We start from the raw sequence: 14,423 nt of genomic DNA on the forward strand, positions 1-14,423 counted from the left end.
CAGCGTGCGGTTTTTCCTCTCAGCAATCCCGTTTGATTCGGGTGAATAGGGAGTTGTCCTCTCATAAATAATACCATGTTCCGCACAGAACTCATCAAATAATATAGAAAAATATTCTCCACCACGATCTGACCTTAGATGTTTAATTTTTCTCTCTATTTGATTTTTAACTTCAGCCTTATAGATTTTAAAGTAGTCTAGCGTTTCATCTTTAGTTTTCAGCAACATAGCAAAATCTAGTTGCATCATCAATTAAAGTCATGAAATATCTCTTTTCACCTTTTGTCAACACACCATTCATCTCACAAAGATTAGAATGTATGAGTTCTAAAGTTGCTAAGTTTCTCTCCTCTACTGTCTTATGAGACTTTCGAGGTCGCTTAGATTGCACACAACTATGACACTCGTAACCTTGGCACTACAACACAGACCCGTGTCTTACATCGGATGTCCAGCAACGGTACCGAAATACGTTGCAGCTCAATTCCCACCTCTCCGCATCCCACGCAAGGATTGACCGTAACCTCTGCTCCCGAGTCCTTATCTCCACGTTTCCTTAGATAACCTTTCGCTTTCTCCCACGTCCAACCCATCTCTCCTACTCCTAGATCCGATCTCCATTGAGCGTGTGGAGAGGAAGGGACCAACTTGACAATCAGGTGGCGGCGTTGATCCTATACAAGGTGGTTTGGTGGGTGGTCCAGCTCGGTAGGAGGCCGCGGCACCATGAGTTCATCGCCCTCGCCGAGGAGAACGTGAGTTTGGCGCCGTCGCCGTGGGTGGTCCAGCGTAGACAAGTATGATCGGGAGTTGCCACAAATCAGAGGGTCCAAGCAGCAACCGATGCGGCGGAGGTGAGTGCTGGACACCATCAGGTCTCAACCAGTCCGTGTTCACCATCTCTTCTGATGTCCAGGTCCCTAATCACCTCTGGTCTTTGCGTCCTGCACTAGATGTACGTATCCTGCTGTGCCGGTCTGATTGGATCTAGTTAGTGTTGCTTCACTCCCTCCCCTGAAATTCCCATTAAACTCTTTCTAATCCCATATTTCTGTTCCAAACCTAAGTGATTGGTTCGTTCACAAAAAAAGATTATGCAGGTGTGGTAATTGAAAGCATCTTATTATTACAGGGGAAGTCACGATGGGGTAGCTGATGAGAAGCTCCACTACCTATAACTGGAGATATCAGTATGAACATTTTGGTAAGTTACACACCTCTATACATTCCAGATGGAAAGAAATTGAGCAAGTCTGTAATTCATTTTTATCCAATAAGTTTTCCTTCCCCTAAAATCTATTCTTCTCTAGACTGATTGTCCATGTATTGCTTTATTTCTGTGTGATTATTGTTAGTGCTTTGATATAGAGATATTCTTCATTTTCCTTTAACCTGTGCAGAAAAAGCATATATCTTCTAAACCTGGGTATTTGGAATAATTAAGTTTTTAAGAAATTAATGTCTAGCCAGATTAGCCTCCCTTTTCCCAATATATACACTTGTCTGCAATTTTTGCATTGTCTGATTGGATCTATATGAATATATACTGATAGACTGGTGCCCAAATTAATCTGCGAGAGCTCCTAATTCAATTATCATGTATCATAGCATATGAAACTAACACAGTATTAATCTTGCAGATCAACAATCATAATCCTGGGTATTTGGAATGACGTGTTGTTTTAAACATATTTTTTTGGGGGGTGAAAGTCTGCAAAGGATCTGTCTCATCTGGTAGCACACTAACTTTCTCAGCATGTGCTTAATAAAATACTAGGGAATAAATTTGTTGTTCACTTATTTTGAAGTGAAATGAGCTTCAGCTAAATCTGTTTGCAAATTGCAAATTTTTCTTATATAGTTTGGTGTGCATCGTGCATTGAAAGATTTACCTATTTTCCTTTGCATACAAGATGTTAAGAAGATCGTGAAGGTACAGGGTCACATGTAGTTCTACTATGGGACTACAATATAGGTTAGTTTGTATGATAACCATTCTAGTGATTATTTACAACTTTTTGCAGAAAAACAACTGTTTAGTCAATGAATTTTGTAGGATGATATCTTCTTCTAGACTGCTTGACATTTATGAGTAATCAATTTGTTCAGGGTCATCAGCAATGCATTGACTAAGGGACTCTGGATTGCAATTTCTTATTAGCAAAAGATTTATCAGAAGGTACAGGGAAATGTTCTACTGCGAAATTGGAGTATATATATGCACCTAACTCAGAGTTATTTTGCTGACTTATTCTGATTTATCTTTATATAATTAAAACATTTATATTAACATTCCAGCTGTTGGAGATGATCAATTCTTGCATGGACGAAAGGATGGAGATGAAAAGTGAAGAAATCAAAGAAGTAACTAGCTAGATAAATGAGCCTTTGGGAGAGAAGATTACACTGTCAGACATGTTTATTTCGATGGTCCTTATGTATTGTACACTCCATTTAGATAATTCCAACTTAGTTCACTGTGGTCAGAAAATGTGTATGCACATGGTACGATTATTTTATCAGTGAAATAACACTTTTCAAGGGCTATTACGATGTGTTCCTCTTCTGATGTGTTACTCCTGTGTATTTCTTATACTTATATGTGAAAAATCAAAGTTATTTTGTCATCCTTACACAAAAGTAATAAATAATGATCTGTGAAACATCTAATAAATGGTGTGAAAACATTTTCCTTATTGTAAGCACCAACACATACAAGTGTTGGTAACAATAAGAGATTTCCGTTGCTGGCTAGCAACACTTAATGGTACATGTTACCAACGCATATATATCTGTTGCTATAGACTCTAGCAACGCCACATCTAGCAATGCATACCATATGCGTTGGTAAAGACCACTACAACACTTATATCTACTTCGGATATATGTGTTGCTAAAGGGGTGGTCCTCTTGTAGTGTGGCAATAGTGAAATCTGGAATTAAACTCAAGCTAGATAAACGTGACATCAAACCAAAGTTCACATGACATAAACGAGAACGCCAAACACTCGAACTATCATTAATTGTGCCACAAATATGATTCACTGACTTATTACAAAAATTTGCCAAAGATAAGCGGAACAAGCCTCCGCAATCATAACTTTTACCAATAAATTGTCCATGCTTAGACATAACTACTTTATTGGACTCTAACACTACCTTAAACCCATCTCTCAAAAGAAGGGAGACGCTAACAAGGTTCTTGCGAATAGTAGGGACATGCTGCACATTCTTCAGTTGCACGATCTTTCCCAAAGTAAACTTTAGATCTACCATACCAACACCACGAACAGAAGCATGTGACCCATTCCCCATCAGGACGGAGGAACCTTGGAGCCCCTGGTAAGAAGAAAACAAAGAAATATCATCACACACGTGAATATTAGCACCTGTATCAACCCACCAACTTGGAGATTGAAACACTGAAAGTACAGTAGGAAAATTACCATACCCGTCATCAGTACTGCTAGTAGTCATGAGGTTGACTTTCTTTTTCTCTTTCTTGTCCGCTCGCTCCGGACAATCTTTAGCAAAATGACCAAGCTCTCCACACGTGAAGCAAGGTAGCTCTGCTTTGTCTTTCTTCTTCTTCTTGAAGGCAGTATTTTGTTTGGCATTGAAAGCAGGTTGCTTAGGCTTTCCCTTGTTCTTGCCATGGTTTCTCTGGACTAAATGGGCGCTAGCTTTTTCCTCGTTCCCCTTCTCAATGTTGTCTTTAGCCCGAGCTTTCTCAACATCAAGAGATGCTATCAGGTTTTCAACTGATATTTTCTGTCTCTTGTGTTTGAGACTTGTTGCGAAATTCCTCCATGAAGAAGACAACTTAGCAATAATACACCCAGCCACAAACTCATCGGGTAAGACACATTTAAGGAGTTCAAGTTCCTTAGCTAGGCGCTGAATCTCATGAGCTTGCTCGACTACTGATTTGTTAGCAACCATCTTGTAGTCATTAAAGCTCTCCATGATATACAGCTCTTTGCCTGCATCTGAAGCACCATAGGTAGCATTCAGATGATCCCACATAGCCTTTGCATCTCTTATGTGCATCATCGAATCAAACAGATGATCTGAAAGCACATTACGCACAACTCCCACAAAGATGTCACTTGCTTCCTGGAATTTTCTCATATCTTCATCAGAGATATTTCCCTCAGGCAAGCCATCTTTGACCCAGAAAACTTTCATGGTAGTAAGCCAATCTGTGACCTTGACAGACCACCTCTTAAAATGCGCACCAAAAAACTTTTCCGACCTCAACGCGTCAACAAAACTAGCCATAGATAATTCTGAAAACGACCTATAATAAGGTTTTTGGATTGTTAAGTAATTAAGCAATTTCCAGATTAAAACCAGAATATAAATCATGACAATCTGAAATACTAGATTAAGCATGTACTGAATACTCGCATCATCAAACAACATATTGCATAGCATAAACATGACTACTGGTGTAAGCATAGCTCGTACACCAAACAGATTGAACAGTATGAACGAAGACATTAGAACGCGAGGATTATACCTGCTGACTGTAGTTGTAGTCGTTGGTGATGCAGATGGTGGTGATGATGGAACAAGGTCGACGTCGAAGTCGTTGATGTTGAAGTCGTCGTCGAAGTCATCAATGAGAGGTGGAAGAAGAGCTTGGAGCAGCTACGACATATACGCCGGGACGTAACGCCGTCTGACTTGGATGGAAGACGACCCGTTGTGAAGATCGAAAGCAGTCGCGCGAAGAGCGCTTCCCAAAAACCTTATTCGCCTTCTCCCGGTGCAGGATCGCAAAGACGAGGGTTTCGGAGACCTGCTCGTTCGGTCGTCGGTGCACGCAGACGACCGAACTGGAGAAGCTACGACAGCAGCACAGCAACGAGAAGAGGCAAAAACCCTAGCTCAATTAGATTCGTTTTGGCGTGGCCGGTAAGCTGCATATATATAGTCCCGTCCAACCGACCTCGTGTCACAATCATGATCTAAATCGTTTAGGACTGGACTAAAAACCAAAACTGCAAAAAGAGACAGTGCTCCCGCAAGGCGAGGAGCCAGATTTCGGTGGACTATTCATGTAGGTGCGCGCACACACGCAGTCCCACCCTGCGAGGCGAGTGTGAGCGCATGTGTTGTCTTCTCTTTCTCCTCCTCCCACTAGATTTGAGGAAGTGGAAATGACTTCCATATTTAAGTATGGCTACCTCCACTTCAACGAGCAAGCTGGTACTAAAGAGTTTCCACACCCCCCTTGCTCACATGAATGGGCCTTTGAGATTTATTAGGAATTTCACAATTTGTTATTGGGCCAAGCCCATATAAATTCCAACATTACCGGCTCCACAGGAGCCGGAGCCCTTGTTGTTCTAGGGGATGCCAGCTCCATCCGTCTGCATCCCCGGCGGCGTCATTGCCGGCTCATAGGAGCCGGAGACCTTGCTCTTCTTTGGGACGCCAGCATCCTCCGTCCGCATCCCCGGCGGCGGCATTGTCGGCCCACAGGAGCCAGAGTCCTTGGTCTTCTGGGACACGCCAGCTCCCTCCGTCCGCATCTACGGCGGCGGTATTGCTGGCCCATAGGAGCCAGAGACCTTGCTGTTCTGGGGTACACCAGCTCCCTCCGGCCGCACCGGCGACGGCGGCGTTGCCGGCGCATAGGAGCCGAGGCTCGTGCTCTTCTGGGGAACGCCAGCTCCCTCCGGCGGCATCCGCGATGGCGTCGTTGCCGGCGCATAGGCTCCCGAGCCCTTGATGTCCTTGGGGACGCAAGTGCTTGCTTCAGTAGTAATTCCCTCCTTTGGCGCCGCTTCGAAGAGCCTTCGCTCCCGCTCCACTGCTACCTCAAAAGATTCGCCGGCGCGAAACCTCACCATGTCGTTGCTGGCTCGGTCCCGTGCTCGGTGCTCCAGTGCCAAGCAAACAAAGAGGGGAAGTTTTGCGACCTACGAGCCCCACCGTATCTCCCACTCTCCTAGGGAAATGGACGATCCTGCACGCTCAGGCTATAGTCGTGCCCAATATGATTCCTCCCCGCCTTTCCCCCGGAGAACACTTTACTTATAAAAATTTCCACTCTAAAAATTTAAAAATATTTTTTTTCGGAAGTGCTAGCGATGTCCGTCCGGAGGCCCGCGCGTTACAGTCCATTTTGCGCTCCACATTGGGCTCGTGCTGCCCAAGCCACAAGAGGGGAAGGGCGCGCGGCGCCTCCGATTCGGAAGGACCCGGCTACGGCGTCGTATGAATGCCCTGCCAGCACCGAGAGAGACGATGCAGCAGAAGGTGGGGAGGACAGATGCAACACCCGTTCTACTTTTGAAGCATCCAAATACAACAGTTGCAACATATGTCTGAATGGAGTTGAAACACTTAAAACATGCTTCTGAAACACTTGAAAAACACGTGAAAAACATTTGAAAACCATTGCAACCATACTCAAACATCCAAATAAAACACATACAATGTATGTGTGAAACATATGCACCATACAGATAAACACACTTGCAACATGCGTCCAGAAAAAACAAACATACCTCTGAAACACTCGAAACATACGCTTGCAATATGCCTCTAAAACGATTGCAACATATGCAACATGTGCAACATCCCCCGATCTACTTTTGCAACATCCATATAAAACTAATGCAACATACATCTGAAACGCCTCAAACACTTGAAACATACATATGCAACATAGGGGAGGGGAAGGCTGGCCGGTTGATTCCGACCGCCAGGGTGGAAGGGAGCTCGGTCACTTGGGTGAGAGAGGGGCGCCACCGGGGGTGGGGAAGGCGCCACTCCGGGGTGGGGCAGAGCTGCTCACTCCCCTGCAACACCGCCGTGCCACGCCGGGGTGGGGCAGAGCCATCGGATCTGTGGGCCTTGGACACTCCCTGTGGGTGAGGACACTAAGGTGGGGGAGGGGCGCCGCCAGGGTGGGGAAAGGGGCCGCTGGGGTGGGGGAAGGTGGTCGCTGGGTGGGGTAGCGTGCCGACAAAATTTAACTGATTCCTTGGATTTGTATACATAGTAATTTCACATGAAATACATAAAAACAGGAAAAAAAATCTCACCCTGACACCCTGTCGATGTTTCACCACCGATAGCCTGCCACGGGGGGTACCCGGGGCAGTATGTTCGGGCTTCGGCGTATGCCGAACTCGATGGTTTACGCAAGAGACAGCCGATTTATCCTGGTTCAGGCCCTCGATCGTAGATCGAGTAATAACCTTACGTCCAGTCGGCCTTAGCCTTTGCGTTGGATTGATTGTCAAGTGTCTTGTTGTACAATTGTCGTTCTCTCAGGAGCCCTGCCCTCCTTTATATAGTCAGGTGGCCAGAGTCCTAGTTGGTTTACAATGAGATTTCCTAATAGGATTACCTAATAGTTCTACTACTACGATTATATGGGAAGAATCCTAGTTGGACTAGATCTTCTTTCTCCCTTGCGGGGTATCCTGTGGGTCCCGCATCGACAAGCCCCCGAGCACTTCATGGTTGAGCTCTGAAAATCTCGCTCTGCTCCTTCTAGTCTTGTTGAGTAGGAACAAAATGTCATCCGAGTGTTTTCTGGAGTGAAACCTTGTAGCGCTTCTTGGGATCTTTGGGTGGTGAGTGCTTTTTGAAGAAAAAGTGCATCCATCTGGTTGTAGCCCCCGAGCCTCTTGCTATTTGGAACAAGGAGCTGGAGGATCTTGTCTTGAAGTTGCTCTAATTGTTTGTTGAAATTTTATCAAAAAGAACTCGAACATGGCTTGTTCCGGGTTCTTTTTGCCGTAATGTCTTGAAGTGGTCTACGTTGAGGAAGCCTATTGGTGACGTGCGCTTTTTCGAAGAAAAAGTGCACTCACTGAGTGTAGCCCCCGAGCCTCTTGCTATTTGGAACAAAAAGTTGGAGGGTCTTGATCCTTTATGTTGTTTGAAAATTTGTGTTCTGAAGTAGTCCCCGAGACTTGGATTATGTCATCATCCGAGTAGTTTTGCGGTAAGCAGCCTCCGAGCTTATGTCAAAAAATTGCACCCACTGAGTGTAGCCCTCAAGCCTCTTGCTTTTGTTTGCAAAAGTTGGAGGGTCTCCTGCGGCCCCGTGCTTTCTCCGAGTTCTTCTCTTTAGAAAAGAAGTCGGATGAAGAGTCTTGATGTGTCGTCATTGTAGTCTTGAGTTTCTTGTATTCTTGGTCCTTTGTCTTTGGTTCCGAGCCTCCGGGAGTAGTTGAAAATGAAGGCCGAGCTCCCTAGCTCAGTGTTGTTTAAGCTATGATGCTGGCCGAGCCCCCGAGCGTATATCCGTGTTGTTTTGTTCAGGAAGAACTCGGATGCGTGGTTTTGGCGTATTCTTTGATAGTCTTGCTGTTGTCAGATGTAGTTGTATGGTGGTGGTTGAGTGTAAATGCCTTTTGTTCACGGGTTGTACTGTGCTGGTATATTCTTCCGAATATGCCCGTCTTCGAGTACTGCTTCCTCTCGCCTAAGTCGTCCATTATTGTGTCCTGTCTTTTCACTATGTCCTTTGTTAGGCCTATTTCATTGGTACTCCTAGTCCATGTACGCCGATCCTTTGGTCTATAAATACTGTCTCTGAGTGCTTGTTTTCATTCATTGGATATTCTGTTGAAACCTTGGTGGTCATGAACATGGTAGTTTGTGAAGTAGAGCAGCCCCCGAGCATGTTTTGTAGTTTCTGTGTGTCTTGTCATAGCTGGAGGAAGTCTTGTGATAGGGATTAGAGGTAGGCTGATCCCGCGACAGCATTGTGCCAGGATGTACGTGGTGGTAGTTGGAGGAAGTCTTGTGATGTGGGCTTCGTTCCTTCATCCGACAGTTCTGGGTTGATCCTCGTCGCCTGTCTTGAGACCGTCCGGTGCAGATCAACACCATATCTAGCATCACATCGGTCTTGGGTAGACAGATGCCTGCCGGTCTTCTATGCTCCATGTTGCCCTGCCGTGCTGTCGATTTCCGCCTTGGATGCACTGCGTCCGTCCTTTGAAGAAAACAGTGTAACTGATGGCGGTTTGTCCTTTCGAGTAGCAATTTGGGACACGTAGTCGTTCCAGAGCCTAGTCGTGTCCGTGTTCCTCTTTGCTACTTTGCTTTTCATGGTGCTGAGTTTGTTGGGTCTTGTAAGATTTGTAATCTTCTATTTTTGAAGTCGCTTGTAATGTAACGAATCTTGTCTTCTGAGTTGTCTTTGACTTTTCTGTTGTGATCCCTGTCGTTCATGAGACTACCGAGTTCTTTCTTACATAACCAGGTTCTTTTGTTCCTCGTGAGGTAGCCCTTTCTTTCTTCTTTCTTTCTTCTTGGTTTGACGGGTTGTTCTTGTATCAATCTAATAATCCTGCCGTGGCGTTGGACGGATAAGTCTAAAATCTGCCCGTTGGTTTTTACCGTTGTGAGGATTCGTGCCCTCCATCGTTTTAGCTGCGTCGGTAAATGGACCGTTGCGTTCCCACACTGTGCTTTAACGGGCCTTGTGGGCCGTTTGTATCACTGAGAAATCTATTTAAAGACCTTTTATCTTCCTTTCCCTTGTCGCCCAGCTCTTGCCTTTAAACCCTAGTTCTCAGAAATCCGCCGCTGTCATTGTCGCCATCACCCGAGCACCATCATTCTAGCTTCATCTTCCTTAGCGCCTTTTTTGCTTCCGCCAGTTCATGGGAAAGAAGAAAACCGCAAGCAAGTCTCAGGCGACCTTCGTGGACGAGGAGTCATCCCTGTCTTTGATTGAAAACCAGGAGTTCGTGGCCATGAGGACAGCTTAGAAGGTTTGGCCGGCTCCAACAACAAGCGAAGACCAGCTGCGCGAGCTCGTTAGTGATGGCTTGATCCAAAGCAAAGTCATCGCTGAATGGAGAGTTCCGGGCGAGCAACGGGTTCCAGCTCCGGGTCCTGGTGAGATTGTCCTTTTTGTTTCCTTTGTCCGCGCTGGACTTTGTCTTCCTGCTTCCGCCTTCCTTCATCAGTTTCTTGGTTATTTCGGGGTTAGTCTGAACCATCTAACCCCCAATGCCGTTCTCCATCTTTCTATTTTTGTTCACCTTTGTGAAGCCTTCCTTGGGATCCCTCCTTCTCTATCTCTTTTTCGCTTTTTCTTTCGTCTGAAACCTCAACCCTGCCGTGAAGAAACCAGTGCCCTCGGCGGTTGCGGGATTCAGTTTTGCCAGGGTCTCAAAATTAAGTTTTTTGATTATGACCTGGTTGATTCTGTCAAAGATTGGCGTGCCGAGTGGTTTTACGCTGCCAATTTGATCCCTTCTCTTGTTGTTCACTCCGGATCCGGTCCTGTGGTGAATGACCGATGGGACAAGAAGCTTGAGTCACCTGCTGAGATTCAAGCGATCCACCCACTCCTTGATAGGATTAGCATGCTAAAACAGCAGGGATTGACCGGCTTTGGTATTGTTTCAAGCTTTCTTTGTCACCGGGTTCAGCCCTTGAAAGAGCGGGAACATCTCGGCTTTGAGTATTCTGGGGCCGAGGATCCTTCACGCATGGTCCCAGCTCTTGAGCTGACCGGTGAGGAGGTACTCGAGCGCCTCTAGAAGATGCTGAAAGGAGTGAGCGTCATTCCTCCTGCCGTCTCTGAGTTCTCGGCCATCAACCCGCCCCCAGCTGTGAGTTGTCTATCTTTTTTATTTGAGTTCTTTATGTACTCTTGCTGCATCCGTTCTTGCTTAGCTTTTCCTTGTCTTGGTGTTTTATCTTTTTTCGCAGGAGCTTGGGCGGAATTTTGTCGATCCGATCCCCCTTGATGTTCTCCCTGCCGTGGCGGAGACTGAGGATCGTCTAGCTGGTACTTCTACAATTAGTAAGTCTCAAACCTTTACAGCCCTTCCTGGGGTTTCTTTCAGATTTGTTGATGTATATGAAGAGTATGTTCCTCGTCTAGTCCCTCGCGGTCCTCGCAGTGTCCCGAAGAGGGGGCGAATGGACGGGTCTTCATCTGGCTTGCCTGTCTCCAAGAAGCCTCGCAAACCAAGTACTCCCTCAGGTACTCCAGTTGTTGCTAGCATGCTCTTAGGTGAGCACATTTAATACTCTTTGTTCTTTTATTTTCATGTTTCTCTCTTGAACCGAGTACTTTTCATCTCCTTTTTAGCGGGTGCTCTGGTTTCGTTGGCTGAGGAAGAAGAGGATGATGAAGTCCCCCTCATCATGCGGCGGTGAGTTGTTTTTCATATTCTTGTTGCATTAAATTTCTCCTCTTTGTTTTGAATTTTAGTCTTGGACTTTTTGAAGTAATCGGAGGTCGGGTGTGAGTTCTTCCGAGGCTCTCGCGCCGACTTCTTCTGAAGCTCCGGTGTCGAGTTCTTTGGTTGCCTCTGTCCCGAGCTGTACCGCTCCTCCGGTGCGGAGTTCTTCTATGGCTCCAGCCCCAGCTTCTTCTACGGCTCTAGCCCCGGCTTCTTCCACGGCTCTAGCCCTGGCTTCTTCCGCGGCTCCGTTGTCTGCTGTCCCGCTCCCGTCGCCGGGTGGCGGGGACGTCTTCGCCATCGTGGTTCCCCCTGCGAGGCCTTCTCTTGGCTTCACGAAGAAAAAAGTAGTCGGGTGAGTAGATTCTAGCTTTATCTTTTTGGCTTTTATCTTCCTTCTTCTGGTTCTTATTGGTGCTTCCTTTTATCACTTTTCAGTGTTTTGTCTTCTCTAATTTCTTCATCGACTTCTTCTCTGCCTCCCGCCGTGCCAACGAGTTCTGAGCCTCGAGACTCACAACATTGTGTTGATGAAGTCGCCGTGGGGGCTTCAGAGCTACCTGGCGGAGTTGCGGACTTGGTCGCTCCAGAGGTAACTGTGGCCGTCGCGCCGGGTTCTTCTGAGGGTTTGGCTCCGGCTTCCCTGGAGGTTGCTTTGGTCGTTCCTCTTTCGCCCCAGCCAGCCTCTCCTTCCCCTTCTCTTGTCTCCGGCGGCCCCTCCTTTTCCGGTGACGTGGTGCAACAGTTCGATGCCACTCATCGGTTATCGGAGCTGACCGCAGCCTGGGGGAGCTTGTCGACCCTCGCGACTTCTTTTGGTGAAAAGCTCCGGGTAGGTTTTACTGCCGCTCCTCTTTTGCATGCTTGTTTTTTCTTCTATCCTTACGCTTTGTTTCTCTTTGCTTCTTTTTGCTCAGTCTTTTTCTCGTGATCATTCTGGCTTCTTTTTCTCATCTGAAAATGAGAGGAAGTTGTCTTCGGAGGTGGACGCTCTGAAAGCCGATCTTGACCTCCTCCGGGCTGAGTTGGAGACGGAGCGTCAAATGCACCAAAAGGAGGAGAAAGCCCTTCGCGCCCGGGTAGTGGAGACGGAGAAACAGAGAGATGCTATGGTGGAGTCTGCGAAGAATGAATGCAAAGGTGCCGCGGGTTCTGCCTGTTTCTTCTTGTATTTTGACTTCTTTTTCCGCTGACTTGTTCTTGGGTGTTCTGTCTAGCTCTCCAAGTTGAGAAGCAGAAGCTCTCGGAGAGTATTGATGAAATGAGGGCCCTTGTCCGTTCTAGTCATAATAGAGCTGAGGAGGTAATTACTCATGCTGAGGAAGAACTCGCCCTTGCTAGGCTGATTAGGCGTGGAGCTGACAGAGATCTTGTGCAGGCCCAAAAAACTATTGAAGGCTTGTCCGGGAAGCTGGCGACGGCTACTGAGAATTGGAATGCTTTGTGGAAATCTTTTCGTTCAGTAGCCGATGTCCTCCGGACTCCAGCGGATGACGGGCAATCTTGGGCGCAGTTCATTCCCTGGATTCCGACTCGTTTCCAAGAGTTTGCGAAGAGGTGTGCCCAAGTATGTACCAAGAATGTGCTGGCCTAGGTCCGGGTCCTTGCTCCAGAGGCGCCTCTCTCCAAGATAGCAGAAGAAGCTGAAAGCCAAGAATATCTTGACGCCATTGAAAGGATGGAGCCTGAGGTTGAAGATCTAGCTAGTAGGGTTGTAGATAGTCTAAATATTGATATTTCCCTTTCTGATGACAACGCCTGACTCGATTGAGCGTCCTCTTGTAATATTACACTTCTTTTTAAATGAAGATTCTTTATTTTTGTCGATGTATTCTTTGCCTAGGTGCGGTTGAAGTTACTTGACTTGCTGAGTACCTTGTCTTGTTCCCGTCTCTGCTCCGTAAAACAACTCTGTGCGTTATTCTGATGAGGCCCCTCGATTTGTCGAGTACTTTTCTTTTCTTCCTCCTTTGTGATCCGTCGAGTGCTTTGTCCGTGCTATGACTTGTTAGATGTAGATCTTTGCGTTAACAACCTTTCGCCTGTGCTATGTAAAACGACTTGGTATAGAATGTTGCCTCAACAAACTTCGGCATTCGAGTGCTTTCTTGAGTGGCGCTTGTGCTTTTCTGAGGAAAAAGTATTCCTATCTGGATGTAGCCCCCGAGCCTCTTGCTTTTCGGAACGAAGTGCTGGAGGGTCTTTTGAAGTTAAAATTTCGGTCGACTCAGCCAATTTGCTTTTTGTTAGCTTTTAGCTACCCTCATCGGCGAGTTCAAGCGTTTTTTCAGCTATTTTGCTCTTGGCCGGGATGCTCAGGCATGTTTTCAGCCATTTTGCTTTTTGTTTCGGGTGTTAGCTTTTAGCTACCCTCATCGGCGGGCTCAAGCGTCTTTTCAGCTATTTTGCTCTCAGCCGGGATGCTCAGGCATGTTTTCAGCCATTTTGCTTTTTGTTTCGGGTGTTAGCTTTTAGCTACCCTCATCGGCGGGCTCAAGCGTTTTTTCAGCTATTTTGCTCTCGGCCGGAATGCTCAGGCATGTTTTTAGCCATTTTGCTTTTTGTTTCGGGTGTTAGCTTTTAGCTACCCTCATCGGCGGGCTCAAGCGTTTTTTCAGCTATTTTGCTCTCGGCCGGAATGCTCAGGCATGTTTTCAGCCATTTTGCTTTTTGTTTCGGGTGTTAGCTTTTAGCTACCCTCATCGGCGGGCTCAAGCGTTTTTTCAGCTATTTTGCTCTCGGCCGGAATGCTCAGGCATGTTTTCAGCCATTTTGCTTTTTGTTTCGGGTGTTAGCTTTTAGCTACCCTCATCGGCGGGCTCAAGCGTTTTTTTAGCTATTTTGCTCTCGGCCGGAATGCTCAGGCATGTTTTCAGCCATTTTGCTTTTTGTTTCGTGAAAACAACTCGTTGGAAGTCATGACAAGACATGCTGTGGATGAATATCATCTTTATTGATCATGAGTATAAACTAATACATATGTTGTTGAAGAGTATTGTCTTTCGTTGATTGTGAACATAGGTCCCTTGTGGCTTGCATATCTGTTTTTTCTTGAGTTGTTTTTACGTGTAGAATCTTCTTAGCTGGCTGATGTGCCATGTATTGCTGACTTCTTTTCCATCTTCGGTTATTAACTTGTATGTGCCTGGTCCGGTGACTTTTGTGACAATGAACGGGCCTTCCCATGGACTGAGTAGCTTATGTCGTCCATCAGTCTTTTGTATCCTTCTTAGCACTAAG

General features: G+C 46.3%; 1 long non-coding RNA gene across 1 annotated transcript; it reads left to right on the top strand.

The window, feature by feature from the left end:
- The first annotated feature begins 492 nt into the window (after positions 1 to 492).
- LOC136513795 (uncharacterized) lies at positions 493 to 2,566 on the top strand. The gene is made up of 5 exons (XR_010773441.1): positions 493 to 1,204; positions 1,641 to 1,734; positions 1,914 to 1,975; positions 2,110 to 2,179; positions 2,299 to 2,566. It is a non-coding gene; the product is annotated as an uncharacterized lncRNA (long non-coding RNA).
- The last annotated feature ends 11,857 nt before the right edge of the window (positions 2,567 to 14,423 follow it).

The sequence above is a fragment of the Miscanthus floridulus genome, chromosome 16 (genome assembly GCF_019320115.1).
Source record: "Miscanthus floridulus cultivar M001 chromosome 16, ASM1932011v1, whole genome shotgun sequence".
Classification (NCBI taxonomy): domain Eukaryota; kingdom Viridiplantae; phylum Streptophyta; class Magnoliopsida; order Poales; family Poaceae; genus Miscanthus; species Miscanthus floridulus.